We start from the raw sequence: 27141 nt of genomic DNA, 5'->3' as shown, positions 1-27141 counted from the left end.
TCCTCCAACGGTGCGTCGAGCAAGAGAAAGGCATTGCAATCCTCAAAGACATTCACCAAGGAGAATGCGGCCACCATGCGGCCTCAAGATCACTTGTCGCCAAAGCCTTCCGCCATGGTTTCTTCTGGCCGACTGCTTTGGATGACGCCAAAGAATTAGTCAAACATTGCAAGGGATGCCAACTCTTCAGCTCCAAGCAACACATGCCGGCTTCGGCACTCAAAACCATTCCCCTCACTTGGCCCTTTGCCGTTTGGGGACTGGACATGGTGAGCCCATTCAAGACGGCGCGCGGCGGCATGACGCATTTGCTCGTCGCCGTGGACAAATTCACCAAGTGGATTGAGGCAAAGCCGATCAAGAAGCTGAATGGGCCGACTGCCGTGACGTTCATCGCAGACATAACAACTCGGTACGGCGTGCCGCACAACATCATCACCGACAATGGCACGAATTTTGCCAAAGGAGCCTTGGCACGTTTCTGCGCATCCCAAGGTATCCGGCTGGACTTAGCATCCGTCGCCCACCCGTAGTCAAACGGCCAGGTCGAGCGAGCCAACGGCCTCATCCTCTCCGGTATCAAGCCTCGACTGGTCGTACCTCTGGAGCGCTCAGCCAGCCGTTGGCTCGACGAGCTGCCGGCTGTCCTCTGGAGTCTGCGCACTACACCAAACAAGTCAACCGGCTTCACCCCTTTCTTCCTTGTGTATGGTGCCGAGGCGGTCATCCCAACTGACATCGAGTTCGACTCACCTCGAGTAACCATGTACACGGAAGCGGAGGCCAAGGAAGCACGAGAAGATGGCGTCGACCTGCTGGAAGAAAGCCGGCTGTTAGCCCTCAGCCGGTCTGCCATCTACCAGTAGGGTTTGCGCCGCTACCACAGCCGGAAGGTCAGGCCAAGATCTTTCCAAGAGGGCGATCTTGTGCTCCGGCTGATCCAGCGAACAGCCGGCCAGCACAAGCTCTCAACCCCTTGGGAAGTCCCCTTCGTCATCAGCAGAGCCCTAGGCAACGACTCCTACTACCTGATCGATGCACAGAAGCCGAAAGCACGCAAGAGAGACGACTCCGGCAAGGAGTCGGAGCGACCATGGAACGCCAACCTCCTTTGAAGATTTTACAGTTGAAATGCAGTATGTACCGCGCTAACTTTTGTATTAAGTACAAGACAATAGGCTCCCTGAGGAGGGCTCGAGGACTGCCATCCCTTATTTATGAATGAAAAGTATCATGCTTATGACCTTGTCGTGTCATTTACCTTTTCCGTCCGGCACCGAGTTCGACTAGTCGGCTCGGGGACTGGCCGACTGGAGTTATGTTAGATGTCCTACCCGCAGTCAGACAAGTAGTGTACCGGCTGCCAAGCCTTCTCTTGCCAAAAGTCGCAGTTCGAAGAACCGGCTGTCCGGCTGGCAAGAGTTAAAGGCAGGAACGGGCGCCCACACGAAAAACGGCTAGGGACTAACAGACTAATATAACAAAAGCCGTTTTTTCTCACACCACCGACTGGCTACCAGAGTTGCCGGCCGGTCTGTCTCCATTCACTTCACTTCAATCCAACAAAGCTCAAGTACTTGCCTCCCCAAAGAGGGAAGGCGGCAAAGGAAAAAGCCTAAGGATAAAAAAGCATACGCGAATGGAAACCAAACATGCACATGATAATATTTACATAAAAATACCTCCGAGAGGCCAGCATTCAACCTAGTTTGGATACACCCCCAGTGGGTGGAACTGCGAAAACTTAACAAATATTGTTCAAAGACAACAAGGCAGGAAAGATAAAGACGGCAGGTCAAGCTGGCGGAGCGGCCGACGAGCCAGACTGGTTGGCGGAGACGGTCGTGCCGGCTAAAGGAGCGGCCGGCTGGCGAACTTCGGCTTTGTCGCCGCCTCCCGCAGAGGGCGCGCTTCCACGCGCCTTGTTGCTGGAGGCACGGTCGGCCTGAGGTCGGCCGGTTGTTCCACTAGCCGGCTTGACGTCTTCGCCGTCCTCCTCTTCGTCATCCTCGCCTTTGTCGCTGGAGGCAATCTCCTCCGCCGAGTCCTCGCCCACCACCGGGTTCATCCCGAACCACTCCTCCGGCTGAGCAACACCGTCATCATCGATTTGGGTGCGAAAACGCTGATGTCGGTGCACTCGGCGATCGTCGAAGCTCGTTGGGCGATAGCCGGCCTCACCTCCTCCAGCTCCGCGTCGGCCTCCATCCACCAGGTGCGCAGCTGGTCTAGGCTCAGCCCTGGGTACCAAGCCCGAACGAACTCCAACGCCCGCCCGGCTCCGAGGCGGGCCGCCGACGCCTTCCAAGCCTCAAAGCGACCAACTGCGACCTCCAGCCAGTCGGCAGTTCGGCTTGGGGTGCGGGGGATCGTCTCGCCGGGCCAGAGGGCGGCCAACACTTGCGCCCCGGCACGTTGGAGCCGGCGAAGCATCCGATGAGCCAGCTACAACCGCGCCTGGACAGCCAGGAGCTGCTCCTCAAGTGTCCGGTTTGCATCCGGCGCGATGTTGGCCACCGCCTGACGACGCGCCTCGCGATGGGCCTCAATGCTTTGGGCGGCGAAGGCGGAGTAGCCGGGGAAGTAGTCTGCACCAAAAAACGAGCAACAGCTCAAGATAAGCCAAAAACCCAGGCGGCAAGGGGCAGGGGAGGGCCGAGGAAGGCAGCTTACCATCGATCAAATCCTTGATCCGGCCGAAGCCCTTGTCCAGGGCTCGCCGGGTCTCAGACCAGCTCGCCGCCTCGGCCTCATACTCCGCCATCAAGGCGGCTTCGCTTTCCTGCGCCGCCTGCAGGGCCGCTTTGTGGCTTTCCTCTTGGTCGGCCAGCTTCTTGGCTAGGCGATCCCGTTCCTGGACCAAGGCGGCGCACTCGGCCTCCTTGGTATGAAGGGCGGCCTTCGCTTCGCCGAGCTCCTTCCTCAAGTCGGCGTTGGCCCCTGAAGAAAAAGAAAAAGATAAACCAATAAGGAAAAGGTCGTTAAGAAAGATCCGACCTGACTGCGTAGCAGTCGGCCCGAATCTCGGGGACTACACCCAGTGGGTGCGCTGATGCGCCCCCATGGGAAACAGACAAGATCGAGTACTTACTTTGGCTGTCGGCCAGGTCGTCGGTCCTCTGGCTCAACTCCCGAGCCTGGGAATTGAAGGCGGCAGCACGAAGGTTGTGGTATTCCTGAAAGTTCAGAAAAAAGCAAAGTAAGGTAGCCGTCGAGAAAGATCCGACCCGACTGCGCAACAGTCGGCCCGAATCTCGGGGACTACACCCAGTGGGTGCGCTGACGCGCCCCCACGGAAGGAATTAAGAAAGCAAAGCGGCCAAGAACGAAGGACTCACCCGGATAGTGGCTCGCGTTGACAAGAACTCCTGGGTGAACTGCTGCAGCAGGGCGGCCTGAGCTTGCAGCCGGCTCCGGACCCCTTGAGCCGCCACATTCAGCTCACTAGTTCCGCCGCTGGGAGTCCACTCGGACGTGGCCGTGCTGGCCGCCTCCAGATCCTCCGCCGACTGGCCTGCGCCCGCGACTCGGCGCAACTCCGGCGGAGCGGCGCCTCCCCATGCGCGCCGGCCCATCGCCGGCTGCACCTCGAGGCCGGCTCTGTTCTCTGGCTCACCTTCGGTCGGCCCCTCCGACGCCGCTGACAATTGGCCGCCTTGGCCCGCTCCGGTTGGCGCTACTGGCGGCGCTATCCTCGCAAAGGCACGGGGTCCTCCCCCCTCTCCAACAGCGGCGGGTCTTGGACGATCTCCTCCGCCAAGGGCAATGGGGTGTCGGGGGCTACGGCTCGGAGAGGAATGGCGAGCAGCGGAGGCTGACTGCGCGAGCTTTCCACCTCCATCTCCGCGGCAGCCGCCTCCGTCTGGGCCTTGGCTGCCGCGTCGGCTTGCTCCCTCGCCGCCTGGGCGGCCGCCTTCTCCGCCGCCTCGCGCTCCTCCCGCGCTTCGCGGGCGTTCCGCTCTGTGGCCTCCCTGAGATCGGCGCGGGGGTCCACGCGGCGGGAGCTCGAAGACCCTCCAGCCGGCCCCACGACGGAGCCGCCCGGACCCCGCTCAAGGGAAAGCGGCGCCCTGTCCAGCAAGCGAGAAAAAGTTAAGAAGAGTATTCGGAGAGAAAGAGAATGATGGCGAGCATGCGGCAAGGCAGTCGAAGACTTATGCTGAGACCGCCGGAGGCTGTTTCACCGCCTCGCGGAAGCGGGCCGCTTTCGCAGCCGCCTCGTCTCGCTTGGTCGATGCAGCGAAGGCTTTTGACTTCTTCGGCCGACTGCCAAAGAGGCCTGAAGCGGCCCGGCGCTTCTCTGCGCCGCCGCCGGCCGCCGGCGCGATAGAAGAGCCTGCGCCCTGATGGTCGGCCGCCGGCTGGCGACGCGGGGCGACTTCGGCTTCGAAATCATCCGGCCAGTCCCCGAAGCTCGCGGTGAACCTTGAGCCTCCGGGCTCGGCACTGTCCCCCATGACGGCGTCTTCCATGGTGGCCGCCCCCAAGTCCGGGTCGTCAACGTCATCCACCGTGCGGTCGGGGGCATACTGGCATTCAATCCCTGCCGCCCCGGCCAGCGGCGCAAGAAGAGGGTTCTGCTCAAAAGAACCAACTGGTTAGAAGCCGGCCGTCATGAAGCCGGCAGACGACAAAAAGAAGATAGAGAGAGAAGCTTACCACGGGCGGAGGATTGGTCCGAGAATACGGGACCTTGCCGTATTGCCTGTCCCCGGCGAGCTTGCAGTTGGCGATGTAGTTAACCATGAGCGCCACCTCCGCGTGGGGCATTTCCCATGTGCTCAGCCGGCTTGGGTCGAAGCGGCCGCTCATCTGACACATCATATGGGGCCGGCTTTGGAGAGGAAGGATCCGGCGCTCCATGAAGGCGGCCACCAAGTCGGCCCCGCGCAGGCCTTCCGACTGAATCATCACCCGAAGCCGGGAGATGGCGGCGTTCCCGGCCGGAGACAGTGACCGGTACCGGAAGCTCCACGAGGGCTGCCTCCCAGCCGGCGGGCCGGCTACGTAAGCCGGCAGGTTGATGTAGTCTCCTTGCTCGGCGACGTTCTTCACGTAGAAATACGATCTCTGCCAGACCTTCACCGACTGGATCAGGGGGATGGGCGGGAACGGGTTGTTCTCGCTCGCCCTCCTCATGGCGATGAAGGCCCCACAAGGGGCGGGCACGCCGGCAACGACTGTGCCGAGCTTGCTCTGGAAGAACTCTCCCCAGAGCTCCAGCATGGGGAGCAGCCCCAAGAAGCCTTCGTAGAGGGAGACGAAGGCCGACAGCAGCATCACCGCATTGGGCGTGAGGTGATGCGGCTGGAGGTTGTAGAATTCCAGGAAAGAGCGCAGAAATCTGCTCGCCGGAAGGCCGAAGCCGCGCAGGTAGTGCGAGCGGAAGACGACCCGCTCGCCCTCCTCCGGTGCCGGCGAGATCTCCTTCTCCGGCGCCAGGCGGACCTGCACGAGGTCAGCACCGGGCAGGCGCCGAGTCTGGCGGAGGAACTCCACATGGTCGTCATGGACGTTGGAGCCGTCCCACGAGCTTGACAACGCCATGGGAGCGAGGCGGTGTAGAGACGCGGCGGCGCTGAGACGGGAAGCTGCGGCGGCAGCGAGAGGAAGAAACGAGGGTTAGGAGGGGCGGAGCGGGAGAGAGCGTGCGATCCTCTGTCGCTCTCCCTCCTCCCCCTACTTATAGGCTCACGTGGCGGAGCCGAGGAGGCGCGGCGTGGGGAAGCGTGGGGATCGATCATGCCCACTCCCCACGTCCCGCGATTATCGAGCCTTAACGGCGAAACAAAACTGCCTGGAGAAGGCGAGCGGCCCCTGTGGGCCACGAAAGATCCGCACCCGGACCAAGGCTCGCGAGTGGTGGGCCCGGGCCTGCGGCGGCGTCCCGTCGCGCGCGTGCGCTCGCAGGATTTCGCTGCCACGTGGCCGCTGGAGGGCCCATGGTCAGCACGCAGGTCCCCCCTCCTCCCGCCTATAAGACGCGGGGCTCACTGAAGTCGGCATACGCCCGCAAAGCCAGCTCTTCAGGATGGGAAGCTGACCAAGCTTCTTGTCTCCCTGCTCGCCTTGGAGCTCGATCAGCTTCGGGGACTACTGTCGGAGTAAATAGCCACGGGTAGCCTAGCCGGCTTCCCCTGGCCCTTCTGAAAAAAGTTACGAGCCCGCCCGGCTCTCAAGAAACAAAGACATGGGGCCGCCTTCCCCTTGCTGACTGCCACCCAGGCCGGCTCTCAGAAGGCGGTCCGACTTTAGCCCTCATGAGAAGGGCGACTCCAAGAAGCCGACCATGAGAAGGCCGACTCCAAGAAGCCGGCTCCCCATGAAGCGGTCCAGACCATATCCACAAAAGTTTGTACCCACCTGACGACGGTGCGATGGGGCGTGGCTACAGTAAAGCCTGCCACACCCGAATCCCGGAGCACGCCTGGCACAATGCACCGTATGGGTAGGCATGACCCGTCCGGCGCGGCACTGCTGCCATGTTGACCCTGGCATCACCCACGACGGGCCGCCAGCGTGGCCCACAGACGATGGCCCCCTTTGACCAGAGAGACGCCCGAAGGCGGCCACGCCTCCAGCCAGTCGGCCCAAGACAGAGCCGGCTCCCCGCAGCCGGCTTGCCGCCTCCCTCGAAGAAGACGCCCCATTAAGGAGATAAGACGCGATAAGGCTACAGCGATCGCCTGACAGGCGGTGGTACTGTAGCCGCGCTTACCACGATGAAGCTCACGTCAACAAGATGGAGCCACAGTAACCAGCCGCCGACCAGGCCCTGGACAGTGGGGCCTGCCTGTCGACCAAGGGGCCGGCAGCCGGCGGGACCCACCAGTCGGCGGGCCCCAGCAGTCGGCGCAGAAGCCGGCGAGCGCAGTCACAGACAGCTGGGCCCCGCGCCCAGTCGGATTACCATTGTACCCCCGGGGGGTAGGCCTATATAAACCCCCCGGAGCACCCATGCAAAGGGTTTGACCCCCCTGCTAGTTCTAGACACCACACAAGGAGAAGAAGCAGGCTAGCCGTGCCCTTCTTCCTCCTCCCCCCAAACAGCTCAAGGAGCGTTGTGTAGCTACTTGATTCATCTAGTGAGCATGCGGAGACCCCACAGAGCAGCAGTAGGGGCGTTATCTCCACGGAGAGCCCCGAAGCTGGGTAAGATCCGCCGGCGTGCATGTCTTCGCCTTATCCCGTTTCCAGGCACTGGCGATGTCTTACTGGCTCCCACAATGATAAGCCACCCGTTGGCATATGTCGCACCTACCACCCGACACCGACCATAACGGGCCATCGTTTATAGGCCGTATTTGATGACGCTATGAAATCGGCCCAATGTATTAATGGACCACAAACGGGCCGACTGTAAGCACAGGCTGAATTTGGCCCACAAGCAGAAAATGACAGTAACGGGCCATAAGTAAACGAATGCTGGAAATGAGCCCAAGAATAAATGGGCTCTGAGAAGGCCGAAAGATAACATGGGCTGGAAACGGCCCAACGGAATAACGGGCCGTTAATGGGTATAAAGTGATACACTGTTCATTATGGGCCAGTTTCACCATGGGCCATTAATGGGTGTAAAGTGATACACTGTTCATTACGGGCCAGTTTCACCATGGGCCGTTAGTAGGCCAAGAGTTACATAGGGCCTCGTATGGGCCGAAAGACGTCATGGGCCATACATGGGCTAGAAGTGAAAACAGACTGGAATCATATTGGATGGCCCAGATGACGCTACTAGGCCTAATTCGGATAGGGTGTAACGGGCCTTGGGTTAGCGGGCTGTAAATGGGCTATATTCGAACAGGCCGTTAACACGCTTTCCATGGGCCGGCCCGCCAGCTTTTGACCAAGTCAAACGGGCCGGCCTTTTCACAGGAATGGGCCTCTGTTGGGCCATGCCACGTGTCGACAAATCATAGGCGCCTTCCGTCCAATGAATGGTTGACATTTGTCCCAACGATGAGCCTAGACGTGTTTCCTCCAGCCAATGATGATTTTACACGTGGAAAATCCCCATTGGTCGGGGCTGTTAACAGGTTATCGGATCCAAAACCCGACCCGATAGCTTAACGGCTTCCGTTACGGTGGATGCCACGTGTTGGTCACCCTTGACGAAAGCACTTCTGTGACACGCGATTTATCGTCATGGAAGGGGACACTTCCGTGATGATAATTTTGGTAATGTCATGGAACACTTCTACGACAGCACAGGTATGACTATATTGATTCTGTCATAAATTTTTCATGGATGTACATGCATGACAAAAAAGCGACCTACTGTGACAAACACGTATCATCACAGAAGTGTATTTTTTTGTAGTGCCCCTACCCTATTTACGCAGCCCCTTGCCATTTTTGGGCATCCCTAGCCCTTCCCCTACCTCATAGCCACAGCCAAACCCTCCCCTTCCTCGGAAACGGCGCCGCCACCTCGCTCCCACCACTTGGCGCCTCCCAATTGCCCCTGCGCCGCCAGCCTCGCCCACTCCCGCTATGCCATGCGTCCCCATGCGTCCTCCCTGCCGCCGCGGCCCGCCCAGGCCCGGGACAGGCCCACTAAGCCCATCGGGGCTCATCCCCGAGCCCGCTCCACCTCCGCGCGGCTCCCGAAGCTCGCCCGCACCAACGCGTTGCCCTCACTGGCCTCCTCCCGCCGGAGTCGCCACCAGCGACCACCTCCGCTCAGGTGCTCCGCACAGCCACCAGGTCGACCTCACCTTGACCCCGTCTCCTCCATCTCTGCTCTCTCCCTGCTCCCTAATCTCCCTCCTCTCTCTGCCTAGAACAGCAACACCGCCGCCACTTTGGTTCTCCGGCGAGCCCAGCTGGCTGGATCCCGTCGCCACCGCTGGTTCCATCGGCCGGATCTGTCCGAGAGTGGCCAGATCCGCCTTGCCCCGCCTGCCTGGCCTCCTCCAGCCCCGTCGGAGCCCCCTACTGCCACGCCATCATGCTGTCGTTGCCAGAGCCGGGGATGCCTCCGCCCTGCTCGTGAACTGCCCTGGACCAGCGAACCGGTGTGGTCAGTTTGGTTCATCGGCCCGGTCCGCCCGAACCTGTGAACCGCCCCAGACCGCCTAGGTTTTCTCAGCCTCCATCGACCGGCCTGTTAGGCCCAGTGGTGAGCAGCCCAGCCGCCCAGTGCTCTGTTCAGGCCCAGTTAAGCAGATTTAGCCCATTCATGTTTTTTCTTCTATTTGGCGATTTCCTAATTAACCAGGGAATTGTAGTTTTATAGAAAAACCCTTCTAGTTCATGCATTTAATAACTCCACAACCGTGCATCGGAATTGAACAAACTTAATATGAAAAATGCTTAGAATTTTGTCTAGTTTCATAATATGAAACTTTCAACCATGTTTAAAATGCTGTTTTATTAAATTTGCTCACATGCCATGTTAAAATGATTTATTTCATAACTAATTAACCGTAGCTCCAAATTTAATAAACTTTATACTTAAACGGGGTAGAAAAATGCATAGATTAACATGATGTAATTACTTTGCATGTTTAACAACTCTAAAATATGGTTTAGGGAAGAACAATACCAAATACATAAATTGCATATGAGGATTTTCCGATTTGTTGTTTGTTATTTCCGGACTCATTTAAACTTGCCTACATAGTAGTTTTCATATGCTTCACCCCTTGCCATGTTTAATAACACTTAATTTTGTTGGGTACATAAACGGGAGAGAACTAAATAAGTCATGTGGTGTTTCATCAATATGCAACTCATTGCATATTGAGCTCCACTTAATTTGTAGTATTGTTTGTGCACTTTGCCATGCCTCGTTAAACTGGACATGCATCATACTTGGTTGTGCATCATGCCATGTTCATGTGATGGTTGTTTACTATGTTTCTTGCTTCTTTCCGAGTTGCTTCTCTCGTTAGCTTCGGTTTTGTTCCGGAGTTGTGAGGATTCGTTCGACTACGTTGGGTCGTCTACTTCTTGGACTTGTTCTTCTTCCTTGCGGGATCTCAGGCAAGATGACCATACCCTCGAAATCACTTCTATCTTTGCTTGGTAGTTGTTCGCTCTACCGCTATGTCGCGCTACCTACCACTTGTTATATCATGCCTCCCATATTGACATGTCAAGCCTCTAACCCACCTTCCCAGCAAACCGTTGTTTGGCTATGTTACCGCTTTGGCTCAGCCCTTCTTATAGCGTTGCTAGTTGCATGTGAAGTTGAAGTTTGTTCCTTGTTGGAACATGGATATGTTGGGATATCACAATATCTCTTATTTAATTTCATGCATCTATATACTTGGTAAAGGGTGGAAGGCTCGGCCTTATGCCTGGTGTTTTGTTCCACTCTTGCCGCCCTAGTTTCCGTCATACCGGTGTTATGTTCCTTGATTTTGCATTCCTTACGCGGTTGGGTGTTATGGGAACCCTTTGACAGTTCGCTTTGAATAAAACTCCTCCAGCAAGGCCCAACCTTAGTTTTACATTTGCCTAACAACCTATAACTTTCCCTTGGGTTTTTGTGAGCCCGAGGGTCACCTTTATTTTTTAACCCCCTGGGCCAGTGCTTCTCTAAGTGTTGGTCCGAACTGGGCGATGTCTGGTGCCCCCTGGGCAACCAGGGTCTATGCCAACCCAACGTCTTGACCATCCGGTGTGCCCTGAGAACGAGATATGTCCAGCTCCTATCGGGATTTGTTGGTACATTTTGGCGGTCTTGCTGGTCTTGTTTTACCATTGTCAAAATGTCTTGTAACCGGATTCCGAGACTGATCGGATCTTTCCGGGAGAAGGAATATCCTTCTTGACTGTGAGAGCTTGTGATGGGCTAAGTTGGGACACCCCTACAGGGTATAAACTTTCATGAGCCGTGCCCATGGTTATGTGGCAGATGGGAATTTGTTAAGGTCTGGTTGTAGAGAACTTGACACTTAACTTAATTAAAATGAATCAACCATGTGTGTAGCTACGATGGTCTCTTTCCGGCGGAGTCGGGGAAGTGAACACGGTCTTGTGTTATGCTTGAACATAAGTAGCTTCAGGATCAGTTCATGATCACTTTTAGCTTCTCGACCATTGCGTTGCTTCTCTTCTCGCTCTTATTTGCGTATGTTAGCCACCATATATGCTTAGTGCTTGCTGCAGCTCCACCTCATTACCTTCTCCTACCCATAAGCTTAAATAGTCTTGATCTCGCGGGTGTGAGATTGTTGAGTCCTCGTGACTCACAGATACTTCCAAACAGTTGCAAGTGCCGATGATACCAGTGCAGGTGATGCTACCGAACTCAAGTGGGAGTTCGATAAAGATCTTGTTCGTTGTTTTGTGTATTTTCCGGTTGATCAGTAGAGGTGCCTAGTTGGGACGATCGGGGATCTAGCATTTGGGGTTGTCTTCTTTTATTTTGGTTCCGTAGTCGGACCTTGATTGTACTCTGGATGATGTATTTTAACTTGTTAATTGGGTGAAGTGGAGATTGTAAGCCAACTCTTTACCCCTTTCTTATTCAGTACATGAGATTGTGTGAAGATTACCCCTCTTGCGACAAAACTACCATGTGGCTATGCTTCTAAGTCGTGCCCCGACACATGGGAGATATAGCCGCATTGTGGGTGTTACAAGTTGGTAATCAGAGCCATCCCCGACTTAGGAGCCCCCTGCTTGATCGAATCGCTAACGTTGTTGAGTCTAGAACAAAAGTTTTTGAGTCTTAGGATTATATATATCGGAGTGTAGGATTCTTTTTACTCCTCAGTTCCTTCGTCGCTCTTGTGAGGCCTCCTAACGTAGAAGTTTTGACTTTTCTCTCCTCAAATTTCATGAATTTTTTTAGGATCACGCGTGTATCTTGGAATTGTTTCGATAGTCTTGTGACGAGAACATTGTTATTGGTGCCTCCTAACATTTAGGGGTTGTGGCTGTGTCCCAGGGAGTTGAGCTCAGGGGTGTTGTCGTCACAATTTTATCATTGCAGTTCTGGAATACCTGAGTTCGCTGACATTGAAAATCTCTTTTATGCAGTTGTTGGTGAGATAACCTCAACACCACCCAGTACTGGGGCGGGAGTTCGGGAGTATTTCCATAACTCGTATAATGGATGCTTTTCGAAGGTTGAGGTACATGATTTCCGAAGGTTTCTTGGTTATGTGTTGAAGTTTGGATACAACTGGATGTAGGTATTGTTAGTTTGGGTGAGATATTATGCTTCCCCTGTATCCCCAACACCTGATTGCATAATCAGAAAGTTTCGGGAGTTTATAGGTGGGAATTCAAGTATCACGTAGGATATCTTTCCAACAGACATGTCACATCCCTGCTTTTAGTCATGCATTAGGATTGGATGAACATGTGCATCATGTTTAAATTTCTTTTAAACTTGAAATGGGGCCTAATCAACCCCAACACCCCCCCTGAAAATGCTAATTTCCAACAATTGGAATTTCAATGAACCCAAAATGCCCTTCATAAAAGCCCACCATTTTTGGTCTTGACTAAAACCTCTGCCAAAAATGGTCTTGCAATTTATGGAGCCATTCTGGATTTTTGAACAAGCCATATGTATTTGAATTTGGGCATTTTAAATGCTATAAATATTTTAAAGTGCTCAAATAATCTTGGAAGCATTTTTAGGCAGTTGAGAATATTCCCAAATGTGCCTCTGAATATTTCCAGAGTTTTTGGAAATGAAATAGTATTTATTCTATTTCAATACACATAGCAGGAAATAAATAAAGCAAAACAGAAAAGAGAGAGAGAGAGAGAGAGTTAGAGCTTACCTGGCGCCCACCCAGCAGGCCCACCTGCCGGCCCAACCCAGCCAATGCTCCAGCGAGCTGCTTGGCTTGGCCAGGTAGGCAAGCAGTTGCTCGACGCCGGCACCAGCGCGTGCCACGCAGCTGCCCGCCGCCCTGCTTCCTCCCCTCGCCGCTCTGCTGGCCTGGACGACCTCCATGTCGCGCACCGAACCCCCTGGACAATCCCATTCGCCCTGCCTCTCTCCCTCGCTCCCCTCCACCATGGCCGACGCAGCCGCCACTGTTCCGCCGCCGTAACCGTGCCCACCGTCGTCAATGCTCCACTCCATCGTGTCCTAAAGCTCCGCCACTCCCTCCTCGACCATCCCACCGAGCCACGCCCCGCCGGAGGCCCCCGAGCATCTTCACCGAGCTCATCTTCAACCTCGGTCCGCCGAGATCGCCGGCGACCGTACGCCGCCCCTGATGCCTCCCCAAGCTCGCTGAGGCCACCGCTACACTCCTCGTGAGCTCCTTCTCCATTCCCCTCTCTTTCCTTGCCGTTTTCTCCCTCTAACCACGGGCTCCGTTGAGCCCAAGAGCTCGGCTCCGCCGGCCATGTCGCCGCCGTGGCCACAGGCGTGTAAGCTCGATTCCGAGCGCGTCATCACACTCACCATGTTTCCAGGAGCCTAACGCACCACTCCCCGCGCCTCGCCGTGCCCCGTAGCTTCGGGTTTATCCTCACCCGAACTCCGTCGACCGCCAAGGTCATCGCCGGTGTCGTTTCCAGCCTCCCCGAGCTCCACTTCCACCACCAAATGCCGTGACTTGCCCCCAGCTACGCGTAGGACCAAACCGCAGTCGATTTGGTTGACTGTGGGCAAAACCCGAGCCCCTCCACCGCGTCTGTCATCCCCGGCGTCAAGACGCCGACGAGTTGACCACGTTTTGACCCGTGGACTGACATGTGGGCCCAAGATGACTTCCCCCTGAGCCTATGATAGGTGGGGCCGAGCTGTTAATTAGTTTAGGATTAGTGCTAACTAATTTTAGTTAGATTAGGTCACTGACATGTGGGTCCAGGCCCCACTGACAGTTAGTTAGTGTTAACTTAATCCTGTTAGTTAGCTGAGGCACTGACAGACAGGGCCCACTAGTCAGGTTTGACTGGCCCTGGCGCCTTTGACTCGCTGACATCACAGTGATGCAGTGCTGAGGCAATTATTCATTTTCTGGATTTATTTTTATACAGGAAATTCCAGAAAATCGCCAAAACTTCTAAAAATCATAGAAATTAATCTGTAACTCCAAATGAAAAGATTTATATATGAATTTTGATTAGAAAAATTCAATCTATCCATTGGTAATGGTTTCATGAATGACAAAACAAGATAACCTTGATGTTTAAGAAAAATAAGATAATGCACTAATATGGCTATGTTAAGTGAACTAACATTTGAATCTTTGATTCAAATGAGTTCATTCCTTTCTATTTTAGCTTGCATTAGGCCAAGACACATTCATATTGCCATGTCATAGCATGCATCATATTGTTGCATATCGTCATGTATTGATTATGTTCGGTGTGTCTTTCATGGTAGGTTCTGCCTCCGAGGATAAGCCCGAATATCCGTCTGAAGGGCAGTACCCTACTACCACTACATCAGGCAAGCAACCCGTTGATCATTCCGATACAAACCCATGTTCTCGCTTCTGCTCTTGTTTACTGCATTAAGACAACGCGATTCAAACTGTTGTGTGCTACGGTAGTTGAACCCTTATCCTCTGCATGACCTGTCATTGCCACAGTAACTAGATGAAACCCACTAGCATGTGTAGGAGTTGAGTGAGCCATGTATGTGATTCCTACCATGCTATGCCTGCTATACTTAGAGTTGTGTCAGGTCTGGTTCATCTGGGTGATGGGCTAGAGTGAAATGATTATGTCGGTAATGTGAGGGATGTGTTGAACATGTTTTGGTAAAGGTATCGATGAGAGGCCATGTAGGAGTACATGGTGGGTTGTTTCATTGAGGCCGTCCATAAGAACTGAGATCTGTATGCACGATTAAGATTCAGCTACTACCACACATTGGGCCCTGAAATATGACCCCGCTCAACTTACTGACCCCTCTCGTCCTCTGTCCAGGAGTTGCAACTAGTTTCTGGTGTTTGTAGGTTATGTGTTGGCGGCCGTGCGTAGTGCTGACCCTAGGGGTGGGCTATGATGCGGTAGATACACTGTGGCACGGTGTACCGAGTCGCCCGTTTGGTGTCTCGGGAACCCTGCACACATCGTTTGGGGCCGTTGAGGACACCCCGGCCAGATTTCCTTGCAGATGGAACCTGAATAGGCGATAAACCTAGACTAGAGACTTGTGCGGTTAGTCAGGTCGTGGTCTACACCCACGTCGGTTTTCGCTTGAAGTCTGCCGAGCACATGTCATGTGCAGACGCTAAGTGGTGGAAACATGTGTGATGAAGTACACCCCTGCAGGGTATAAAACTATTCGAATAGCCGCGTCCGCGGTAAAGGACTACTTGGTTTCCTATACAATTCATAGACAAGTTAATGGATACTACTAAAAGACTCAAGATAAGTGTGAGTACCGAGGATGGCCCTCTCGTAGGATGACGAGGGAGGATCCCCGGTGGAGTATTGTGTTGGTGAGTAGTGGACTCGTGTGCGAAAACTATTTTACTAGTGGAGTCTCGTAGGATAGCTTAGCCAAGAGTCAAAGCTGGCTTGCTGCAATAACTCTACCACCTTCTTCAGAATGAGCATGTACAGTAGGTTCTGATGTAAGACTTGCTGAGTACCTTTGTACTCATGTTTGTTTAATTATTGTTTACAGACGACAACACCGCCCCCTCCGATGGGTTTTATGTAGATCTCGACGTCGATGAGTGACTTGCCACCCAGGTGGTGATCTGGCCATGGAGGGCCCTATGTAGATAGACAGGCTTCGAGAAGCCTTCTTTCTTTCTAGTGTCTGTACTCAGACTATTTGCTTCCGCATGTGCTGGTATGCTTGTATGACTTGAGTGTCGGGTCATGTGACCCCTACCTGTATGAACATGTTGTGTATGGCTCTTTGGAGCCTTTAAATAAAGTACTTGAGTTGTAGAGTTTTGTTGTGATGCCATGTTGTATTTGCACATATCGAGCATATTGTGTGTATGATTGAAATGCTTGGTATGTGTGGGATCCGACAATCTAGGTGTTTATCCTTGGCAGCCTTTCTTATGGGGAAATGTAGTCTAGTGTTCCTCGAGCCATAGTAGTCCACTACAGCCCGGTTCACCGGAGTCCTGCTAGCCCAGCACTACTGCTCAGGACACTTGACTGTCCAGCATGTGTTTCAGTTTGTTCCTATGTCTGTCCCTTCGGGGAAATGTCACGCGGTGACACCAGAGTCCTGCCTAGCCTGCTACAGCTCGGGTTCCCCGGAGTCTTGTTAGCCCAGTGCTACAACCCAGATTCACTCGCTGATGACTGACATGCTCGATGTGATTCATGTATGCCTGTCTCCATAGGTATGTGCCTCTTTGGGTTCACGACTAGCCATGTCGGCCCGGTTCTTCGTCATATGGATGCCAGCGACACTATCATATACGTGAGCCAAAAGGCGCAAACGGCCCTGGGCCATGGTAAGGCGACACCTGTGGGGATACCGTGTGTGAGGCTGCAACGTGATATGAGGTGTTACCGGCTAGATTGATGTGACTTGGAATCGGGGTCCTGACAGTGTTGGCATCAGAGCCGGACTATCTGTTGGTTCGTTGAGCCAAACTGGTCGATGTCAAGTCTAGAAATGCTTTAGTTATATGTAGGGGAATTGATTGTGGGAGGGAACGTAAGGCTCTTTTACTCCTTTACCTTATGCCCTCTGATCTGAGTCATTCTCTTCTCATTCAACATGGGTTAAGGACTAGGCTCTCTTCTTCTGTCAGGTTCACGTGTTACTAATCCGTAGTAGCTTATAGGATTGTTGTTACAAGCCTCAGTACAGTTTCTACTACTTTTAGTATGTTGCCAGTTGAATCAGAACCCTGATATGATGTTGTTGAGTGGTATTGCAAACTGTTGTGGATGTCTCAAATCTTTTTCTGAGCATTTACAGTTGTTATGCTGTCCAATTTTCCCTAGAAATTCTAATGTCTTTGCATTGTGGTTGTGCTTTCAGATGGCCACTTGTGCGCAAAACCAAGTGGTTTGCCTAACCCGGTGCCTCGATGTGCCCGGTCATACTGCTATGTTAGTCCGGGTAATGATCGAGATGGGTTACCGTTGGTATCCCGAATACACTATCGAAGAGCAATTCTGAGATTTTAATCAAAGCCAATATTTCTGCACCGTCAGGATATTTCCTTCTTATCCTGGATCTACCGAGCCCCTCCACTATTCCTATGGACTCGGGGTTACTGTTGAGATGGCTGTGCAGGATGCTGCCTATTCCATGATGACCATCATGCGAGTCCGGACCGGCCTGCTTCAGAACACCGACTTCCGTTATATGCCAGCTTCACTCCCAGGAGCGCAAGGGTATCTCCAGGCTATCTATGCTGACTCCACATGTGAGGACTCACTAACTCGCACCACTACCGAGATGCTCGAGGATAAGGACCGAGAGAATCGGGCCTTGAGACTGGAGCTTTTCAACACCCGTGCTGATCATTGGTCCACTTTGACTCGGTTTGCACCTGCTGTGCAAGCTGGATGTATGGATACGAGGGATCTGTATCCTGTGAGATTTGCTCTGCCAGGCATGGTGGATTGGCGTGATGTGGGAGGCATCACCCCACCCCGTGGTCCCCGCAGGCCACCGTTTGTTGGTCCAAGACCTCATCCTAGCCCCTTTGGTCCACAAGATCCTCAGGACCATCTGTTCTCGGATGATCATGTTGAACTTCCAGGCTATGGAGGTGACTTCTATGAGAACTACTACGGAGTTGTCTGAGTTAGTAGTAGTATCACTAGTATTGTAATAGTTGTATCTCCACTGTCCTGCGTGACTTGTGGAATATGACTTAGTGTGTAATCAATTCCGGAGGTGTAGACAAATAATGTATAGGAGCTTGGAATGCCTCCGATGAGATGTAACGTCTTTCATCATAGTTGTACTGTAGCCTGGGCTTGTACTAAACTATGTATGGTGTGTATGACCGTTGGTATATATATGGCAGTTCTATATTACCATGACATACAGATGAACATCTCTGCATTCCGTGTTATCCATTACATTCTGCACTTCCTTGCTAAGTTTTGCCATCCTTATCTAAACCGTTGTCTTGTTTTCTCCTAGGATGGTCAACACCCGCAGCAACCCTGCTGCCCCGGAGCAGGGGGAAGCCAGTGCAGTTAGGGGTGAAAATCTGCCTCACCCGCCTTCTCTGGCCGAAGTGATGCTGGAGGCGGAAAGAAACAAGCGTGAGACTAACCGCTTGCTGGAGCTGATTGAGCAGAACACTGCACGCCATCAACGTAATCACTTGGTGTCAATCAATGACTTCATCAAGTTGTACCCACCAAAGTTTCACCATTCCATCGAGCCCCTCGATGCGGATGACTGGCTTCGCAGCATCACCCACAAGCTACGTTCTGCCAACGTAGCCGAAGCTGATAAGGTTACTTATGCTGCCTATCATCTCGAAGGCCCTGCTAGTCTTTCGTGGTAAAATTTTGAAGCTATGCGCCCGATCGGCCAAATCACTACTTGGGCTGAATTCAGTGAGGCTTTCCATGAGCATCACATCCTGGAAGGTCTCATAGATCGCAAGAGGGAAGAGTTCTACAATTTCACCCAAGGAAGACTGACTGTGGATGCATATAGTCGTGAATTTGGGAATCTGGCACGATATGCTCCTGAAGAGGTATCCACCGACGCTAAGAAGCAGGCAAGGTTCCGCAAGGGACTTAGCCCTGAGCTTCGCCACAATCTTCGTCTGCATGAGTGCACCTCCTTTCAGAAGTTGGTCAATAAAGCCATCAGTGCTGAGACAGGCCAGTCTGACTATGACGCTACACGCAAGCACTCTCATGATTTTGGCTCTTCATCCGGCTCTGGATCTCAGAAGCGCCGGGTGTGGATTCCAAGCACGACACTGCCACCCAGGTTCATTCCGAGGCCATCCTTTGAGGCGCCTCATCCCAACCAGCAGTTTGCACCGTCCAAGCCCTATGGTGGCCCCGCTGCTAATGCTTCTCCATGCCCCAATGTTGTGACATGTTTCAAGTGTGGAGAGCCGGGTCACTATAGTCGAGAGTGTCCCTAGAACAACAACCCCAATCAGTCTGGAAAGTCCGTTGGCCCTGGTAAGCCAGCGGGAAAGACATTCTACGCCAATCCGGTCACCACTGCACGTGGCCATGTCAACTATGTCTCAGCTGAGGAGGCTCATGAGGATCCTAACATCGTTCTTGGTACGCTCCTTGTTAATTGCCATCCGGCATCTGTTCTTTTCGATACTGGAGCATCTCATTCATTCATATCTGAGAGCTATGCTCGATTGCATAACACAACATTCTGTGACATGCCCATTTCCATGGTAATTCAAACTCCGGGTTCCAAATGGCAAACTTCTAGAGTAAGCCATGGGAACGAAATTCTTGTCGATAGACTTGTCTTCCTTGCATCCTTAATAGCTCTCAAGTCCTCAGACATAAACATCATCTTGGGTATGGACTGGATGTCAGCTCATTACGCTAAGATTGATTGTGCCACTAGAACCGTTCAACTTACTCACCCATCGGGCAAGACAGTCAATGTCTTAACTCGAGTGGCCAAGCGCCAGCTTTAATCCTAAATGCCAACCCCCTTCCAGACCTTGAAGATATTCCAGTAGTCCGGGACTTTCCGGATGTCTTTCCAGAAGAACTGCCAGGTGTTCCACCTGACAGGGATGTCGAGTTTGTGATAGACCTTGTTCCAGGAACCGTTCCAATTTCTAGAAGACCCTATAAGATGGCACCCTTAGAACTAGCCGAGCTTAAGAACCAACTCGATGAGTCCTTGAAAAAGGGCTTCATCCGTCCTAGTTCCTCTCCTTGGGCTTGCCCCGTCCTCTTCGACAAGAAGAAGGATGGAACGGATCAGATGGTTGTAGATTACCGACCTGTCAACTTGGTCACTATCAAGAACAAGTATCCGCTTCCCAGGATCATCGATCTGTATGACCAGCTCGCTGGATCCTCAGTCGTTTCCAAGATGGATTTGAGGTTGGGCTACCATCAAATCAAAATCAGAAACGGGGACATTCCCAAAATGGCCTTTGTTACTCGCTATGGCCAATACGAGTACACCGTTATGTCCTTCGACTTAACCAATGCCCCATCCACTTTCTCTTGATTAATGAACTCGGTCTTCATGGAGTATTTGGATAAATTCATCATAGTATACCTCGATGACATACTCATCTACTCCAAGAATGAAGAGGAACATGCCGAATATCTAAGGCTGGTATTGACGAAACTTCGAGAGCATCGGCTTTATGCCAAATTCTCCAAGTGTGAATTTTGGTTGCCAGAAGTGACCTATCTAGGCCATGTAATCTCTGGTAAGGGTATTGCTATCAATCCCGAGCGAGTTCAAGCCGTCCTTGATTGGACTCCACCTGAGACAATCAAGCAAGTTCAGAGCTTCCTTGGCTTAGCAAGCTACTGCCGCCGCTTCGTCGAGAATTTCTCCAAGGTTGCTAAACCCCTAACCGAACTCCTCAAGAAAGATAAAAAGTTCGAGTGGACCCCACAGTGCGAGTTCAGCTTTCAGGAACTGAAAAGACTCCTGACATTTGCTCCCGTACTGGTACCACCAGATTTCTCCAAGGACTTTATTATCTATTGCGACGCCTCGCGACAAGGACTAGGTTGCATACTCATGCAAGATCGTCAGGTAATTGCCTATGCTTCACGGCAATTACACCCACATGAGGAAAATTATCCCACACATGATCTAGAGCTTGTAGCTGTGGTCCATGCACTTAAAACTTGGCGACATTACCTCCTCAGTAATCGTTGCGAGATCTTCACCGATCACCAAAGTTTGAAATATATCTTCACCCAACCGGATTTGAATCTCAGGCAAAGACGTTGGGTCGAGTTGATCTCGGATTACGACTTAGGAATAACTTACACCCCGGGCGAAGCCAATGTCATGGCTGATGCACTAAGTCGTAAGTCCTATTGTAACAACCTGATGTTACAACAAAGTCAACCACTTCTCCATGGGGAATTTCATAAGCTTAATCTTCACATTGTTCCTCGAGGATTTCTATCCACCCTGGTGGCGAAGCCTAATCTTACGGATCAAATCATAGCTGCCCAGAAGCGTGATAAGGGCATATTCCGGATTAAGGAAAACATTGCTAGCGGAGTTGCTAAATGTTTTTCCATGGATGAGCGAGGTGTTGTCTTCTTCGAGAACCGCTTGGTGGTTCCCAAGAAACAACATTTACGCCAGTTGATTCTTAAGGAAGCTCATGAATCCCCTCTCACCATTCATCCCGGTAGTACCAAAATGTATTAAGACCTACGCCAGAGGTTTTGGTGGACTAGGATGAAGAGAGAAATTGCTCAATACATTGCTAGTTGCGACGTCTGTCGTCGTGTTAAAGCAAAGCACCAACAACCTGCTGGCACCCTTCAACCTTTGGCTATTCCTGAGTGGAAATGGGATAAAGTCAGTACGGATTTCATTACTGGGTTTCCCAGGACGAAGAGAGGGAATAATGCCATCTTTGTCGTGATCGACCGTCTTTCCAAAGAAGCCCACTTTCTACCTGTTCGTGAGAGTATCACCGCTAGCCAGCTAGCTGAATTATACATCTCCTGAATAGTATCTCTTCATGGTGTCCCATTGGAAATTAACTCAGACCGTGGGAGTCTCTTCACCTCTCGATTTTGGGAAAGTTTCCAAAATGCTATGGGAACTTGTCTCTCTTTTAGCACTGCCTTCCATCCTCAATCAAGTGGTCAAGTAGAGCGAGTCAATCAAATCTTGGAAGATATGCTTCGAGCTTCTGTCATCTCATTCAGAATGGGTTGGGAGAAATGCCTTCCATTCACGGAGTTTGCTTATAATAATAGTTATCAAGCTAGCTTGGGCAAAGCTCCTTTCGATGTTCTCTATGGACGAAAATGTTGAACGCCTCTTAACTGGTCAGAAACCGGGGAAAGACAACTCTTTGGCCCGGATGTGATTCAGGAAGCAGAGGGGCAGGTTCGCGTTATTCGTGAGAAATTGAAAACAGCCCAATCTCGTCAAAAGAGCCAACATGATCGTAAACATAAGCTCATGACTTATGAAGTCGGCGAGAAGGCTTACCTTTGGGTTACTCCGTTAAAGGGAACCCATCGTTTCGGTATCAAAGGCAAATTGGCTCCTCGTTTTATTGGACCCTTTCGCATTCTTGCCAAACGAGGAGAAGTTGCCTACCAATTGGAACTACCTTCGCATCTTTCCAGAGTTCACGATGTCTTCCATGTTTCTCAACTCAGGCGTTGCTTCGCGGATCCTACCCATGGAGTGGACCACGAAACGCTTGATCTACAAGATAACCTCTCATATCGGGAATATCCCGTTCGTAACCTTGATCAAGACGAGCGTACCACTCGACGCCATAATATCAAGTTTCTCAAGGTTCAATGGTCAGACCATTCCGAGAAAGAAGCCACTTGGGAAAGGGAGGATCGTCTTCGACTCAACTACCCTACCTTCTTCCCGGAGGATCCTAAATCTCGGGACGAGATTCTTTTGAGTGGGGGTGAGTTGTCACACCCCTGCTTTTAGTCATGCATTAGGATTGGATGAACATGTGCATCATGTTTAAATTTGTTTTAAACTTGAAATGGGGCCTAATCAACCCCAACACCCCCCTGAAAATGCTAATTTCCAACAATTGGAATTTCAATGAACCCAAAATGCCCTTCATAAAAGCCCACCATTTTTGGTCTTGACTAAAACCTCTGCCAAAAATGGTCTTGCAATTTATGTAGCCATTCTGGATTTTTGAACAAGCCATATGTATTTGAATTTGGGCATTTTAAATGCTATAAATATTTTAAAGTGCTCAAATAATCTTGGAAGCATTTTTAGGCAGTTGAGAATATTCCCAAATGTGCCTCTGAATATTTCCAGAGTTTTTGGAAATGAAATAGTATTTATTCTATTTCAATACACATAGCAGGAAATAAATAAAGCTAAACAGAAAAGAGAGAGAGAGTTAGAGCTTACCTGGCGCCCACCCAGCAGGCCCACCCGCCGGCCCAGCCCAGCCAACACTCCAGCGAGCTGCTTGGCTTGGCCAGGCACGCAGGCAGCTGCTCGACACCGACACCAGCGCGTGCCATGCAGCCGCCCGCCGCCCTGCTTCCTCCCCTCGCCGCTCTGCTGGCCTGGACGAGCTCCACGTCGCGCACCGAACCCCCTAGACACGCCCATTCCCCCGCCTCTCTCCCTCGCTCCCCTCTGCCATGGCCGACGCAGCCGCCGCCGTAACCGTGCCCACCGTCATCAACGCGCCGCTCCACCGTGTCCTGAAGCTCCGCCACTCCCTCCTCGACCGTCCCACCGAGCCACGCCCCGCCGGAGGCCCCCGAGCGTCTTCACCGAGCTCGTCTTCAACCTCGGTCCACCGAGATCGCTGGCGACCGTACGCCACCCCTGATGCCTCCCCGAGCTCGCTGAGGCCACCTCTACACTCCCTGTGAGCTCCTTCTCCGTTCCCCTCTCTTTCCATGCCGTTTTCTCCCTCTAACCACGGGCTCCATTGAGCCCGAGAGCTCAGCTCCGCTGGCCATGTCGCTGCCGTGGCCACAGGCACGTAAGCACGATTCCGAGCACGTCACCACACTCACCACATTTCCAGGAGCCTAACGCACCACTCCCCGCGCCTCGCCGTGCCCTGTAGCTTCGGGTTTATCCTCACCCGAACTCCGGTGACCGCCAAGGTCGTCGCCGGCGTCGTTTCCAGCCTCCCCGAGCTCCACTTCCACCACCAAACATCGTGGCTTGCCCCCAGCTACGTGTAGGACCAAACCGCAGTCGATTTGGTCGACTGTGGGCAAAACCCGAGCTCCTCCGCCACGGCTGTCGTCGCCGGTGTCAAGCCGCCGGCGAGTTGACCACATTTTGACCCGTGGACTGACGTGTGGGCCCAAGTTGACTTCCCCCTGAGCCTATGACAGGTGGGGCCGAGCTGTTAATTAGTTTAGGATTAGTGCTAACTAATTTTAGTTAGATTAGGTCACTGACATGTGGGCCTAGGCCCCACTGACAGTTAGTTAGTGTTAACTTAATCCTGTTAGTTAGCTGAGGCACTGACAGACAGGGCCCACCAGTCAGGTTTGACCGGCCCTAGCGCCTTTGACTCACTGACGTCATAGTGATGCAGTGCTGACGCAGCTATTCATTTTCTGGATTTATTTTTATACATGAAATTCCAGAAAATAGCCAAAACTTCTAAAAATCATAGAAATTAATCTGTAACTCCAAATGAAAAGATTTATATATGAATTTTGATCACAAAAAATCAATCTATTCACTGGTAATGGTTTCATGCATGACAAAACAAGATAACTTTGCTGTTTAAGAAAAATAAGATAATGCACTAATATGGCTATGTTAAGTGAACTAACATTTGAATCTTTGATTCAAATGAGTTCATTCCTTTCTGTTTTAGCTTGCATTAGGCCAAGACACATTCATATTGCCATGTCATAGCATGCATCATATTGTTGCATATCATCATGTATTGATTATGTTCGGTGTCTCTTTCGTGGTAGGTTCTGCCTCCGAGGATAACCCCGAATATCCGTCTGAAGGGCAGTACCCTACTACCACTACATCATGCAAGCAACCCGTTGATCATTCCTATACAAACCCATGTTCTCACTTCTGCTCTTGTTTACTACATTAAGACAACGTGATTCAAACTTCTGTGTGCTATGGTAGTTGAACCCTTATCCTCTGCATGACCTGTCATTGCCACAGTAACTAGATGAAACCCACTAGCATGTGTAGGAGTTGATTGAGCCATGTATGTGATTCCTACCTTGCTATGCCTGCTATGCTTAGAGTTGTGTCTGGTTTGGTTCATCTGGGTGATGGGCTAGAGTGAAATGATTATGTCGGTAATGTGAGGGATGTGTTGAACATGTTTTGGTAAAGGTATTGATGAGAGGCCATGTAGGAGTACATGGTGGGTTGTTTCATTGAGGCCGTCCATAAGAACTGAGATCTGTATGCGTGATTTAAGATTCAGCTACTACCACACATTGTGCCCTGAAATATGACCCCGCTCGACTTACTGACCCCTCTCGTCCTCTGTCCAGGAGTTGCAACTAGTTTCTGGTGTTTGTAGGTTATGTGTTAGCGGCCGTGCGTAGCGCTGACCCTAGGGGTGGGCTATGATGCGGTAGATACACCGTGGCACGGTGTACCGAGTCGCCCGTTTGGTGTCTCGGGAACCCTGCACACATCGTGTGGGGCCGTTCCCCAGCTGGATTTCCTTGCGGATGGAACCTGAATAGGCGATAAACCTGGACTAGAGACTTGTGTGGTTAGTCAGGTCGTGGTCTACACCCACGTCGGTTTTCGCTTGAAGTCTGCCGAGCACATGTCGTGTGCAGACGCTAAGTGGTGGAAACATGTGTGATGAAGTACACCCCTGCAGGGTATAAAACTATTTGAATAGCCGCGTCCGCGGTAAAGGACTACTTGGTTGCCTATACAGTTCATAGACAAGTTAATGGATACTACTAAAAGACTCAAGATAAGTGTGAGTACCGAGGATGGCCCTCTCGTAGGATGACAAGGGAGGATCCCCGGTGGAGTATTGTGTTGGTGAGTAGTGGACTCATGTGCGAAAACTATTTTACTAGTGGAGTCTCATAGGATAGCTTAGCGAAGAGTCAAAGCTGGCTTGCTGCAATAACTCCACCACCTTCTTGAGAATGAGCATGTATATTAGGTTCTGATGTAAGACTTGCTGAGTACCTTTGTACTCATGTTTGTTTAATTACTGTTTTCAGACGACAACACCACCCCCTCCGATGGGTTTTATGTAGATCTCAACGTCGATGAGTGACTTGCCACCCAGGTGGTGATCCTGGCCATGGAGGGCCCTATGTAGATAGACAGGCTTCGAGAAGCCTTCTTTCTTTCTAGTGTCTGTACTTAGACTATTTGCTTCCGCATGTGCTGGTATGCTTGTATGACTTGAGTGTCGGGTCATGTGACCCCTACCTATATGAACATGTTATGTATGGCTCTCTGGAGCCTTTAAATAAAGTACTTGAGTTGTAGAGTTTTGTTGTGATGCCATGTTGTATATGCACATATCGAGCATATTGTGTGTATGATTGAAATGCTTGGTATGTGTGGGATCCGACAATCTAGTTGTTTATCCTTGGCAGCCTTTCTTATGGGGAAATGTAGTCTAGTGTTCCTCGAGCCATAGTAGTCCGCTACAGCCCGGTTCACCGGAGTCCTGCTAGCCCAGCACTACTGCTCAGGACACTTGACTGGCCGGCATGTGTATCACTTCATTCCTATGTCTTTCCCTTTGGGGAAATGTCACACGGTGACATCCAGAGTCCTGCCTAGCTTGCTACTGCCCGGGTTCCCCGGAGTCATGTTAGCCCAGTGCTACAACCCGGATTCACTCGTTGATGACCGACATGCTCGATGTGATTCATGTATGCCTGTCTCCATAGGTCTATGCCGCTTTGGGTTCATGACTAGCCATGCCAGCCCGGGTTCTCTGTCATATGGATGCTAGCGACCCTATCATATATGTGAGCCAAAAGGCGCAAACGACCCCGGGCCATGGTAAGGCGACACCAGTGGGGATACCGTGCGTGAGGCCGCAATGTGATATGAGGTGTTACCGGCTAGATCGATGTGACTTGGAATCGGGGTCCTGACAAGACACATGATACGATATGGGGTCTATCATATGTTTGTTTCCAGCTTATTCTGCGAGCCAATCCTTTATTTTGTTTTGGTTTATGGTATTCGAGTTGCTTCGAAGTCAAATTTTGATTCCATGCCTCTTTCTAAGTGTTGTTATAATATTTCTATGAGAATACCAATCCTTCTTGATCATGAAGATTGTCATCTCAATTCTATTTCCAACCGGTGTGCTTCTCTTCAAGTGGATCCGATCATTTCAACATCCGCAAGATTAATTCTAAGTCTTCTCAATGGTGTTTGTTCCATCTACCCCAAGTTGCCTTTGTTTTCCTGCCCTCCCACCCTTTCTTTTTCTTCAAGGATTCAGATTCCTTAATCATGTATCTTTTTATTTGGGAGAAGTCTCTTTGTTCTTTCTCTTCAATGTTCTTATCTAGTGTTTCCACGTGAAGATACTCAACAATTTCAAGTTCATCATTATTCGTTCTATTTCTTCTCCGGTGGATTCAAGTCAAGCT

The sequence above is a fragment of the Triticum aestivum genome, chromosome 7A (genome assembly GCF_018294505.1).
Source record: "Triticum aestivum cultivar Chinese Spring chromosome 7A, IWGSC CS RefSeq v2.1, whole genome shotgun sequence".
NCBI classification, from domain to species: Eukaryota; Viridiplantae; Streptophyta; class Magnoliopsida; order Poales; family Poaceae; genus Triticum; species Triticum aestivum.
The sequence above is the reverse complement of the archived record's forward strand: the minus strand, read 5'-3'. Positions refer to the sequence as shown.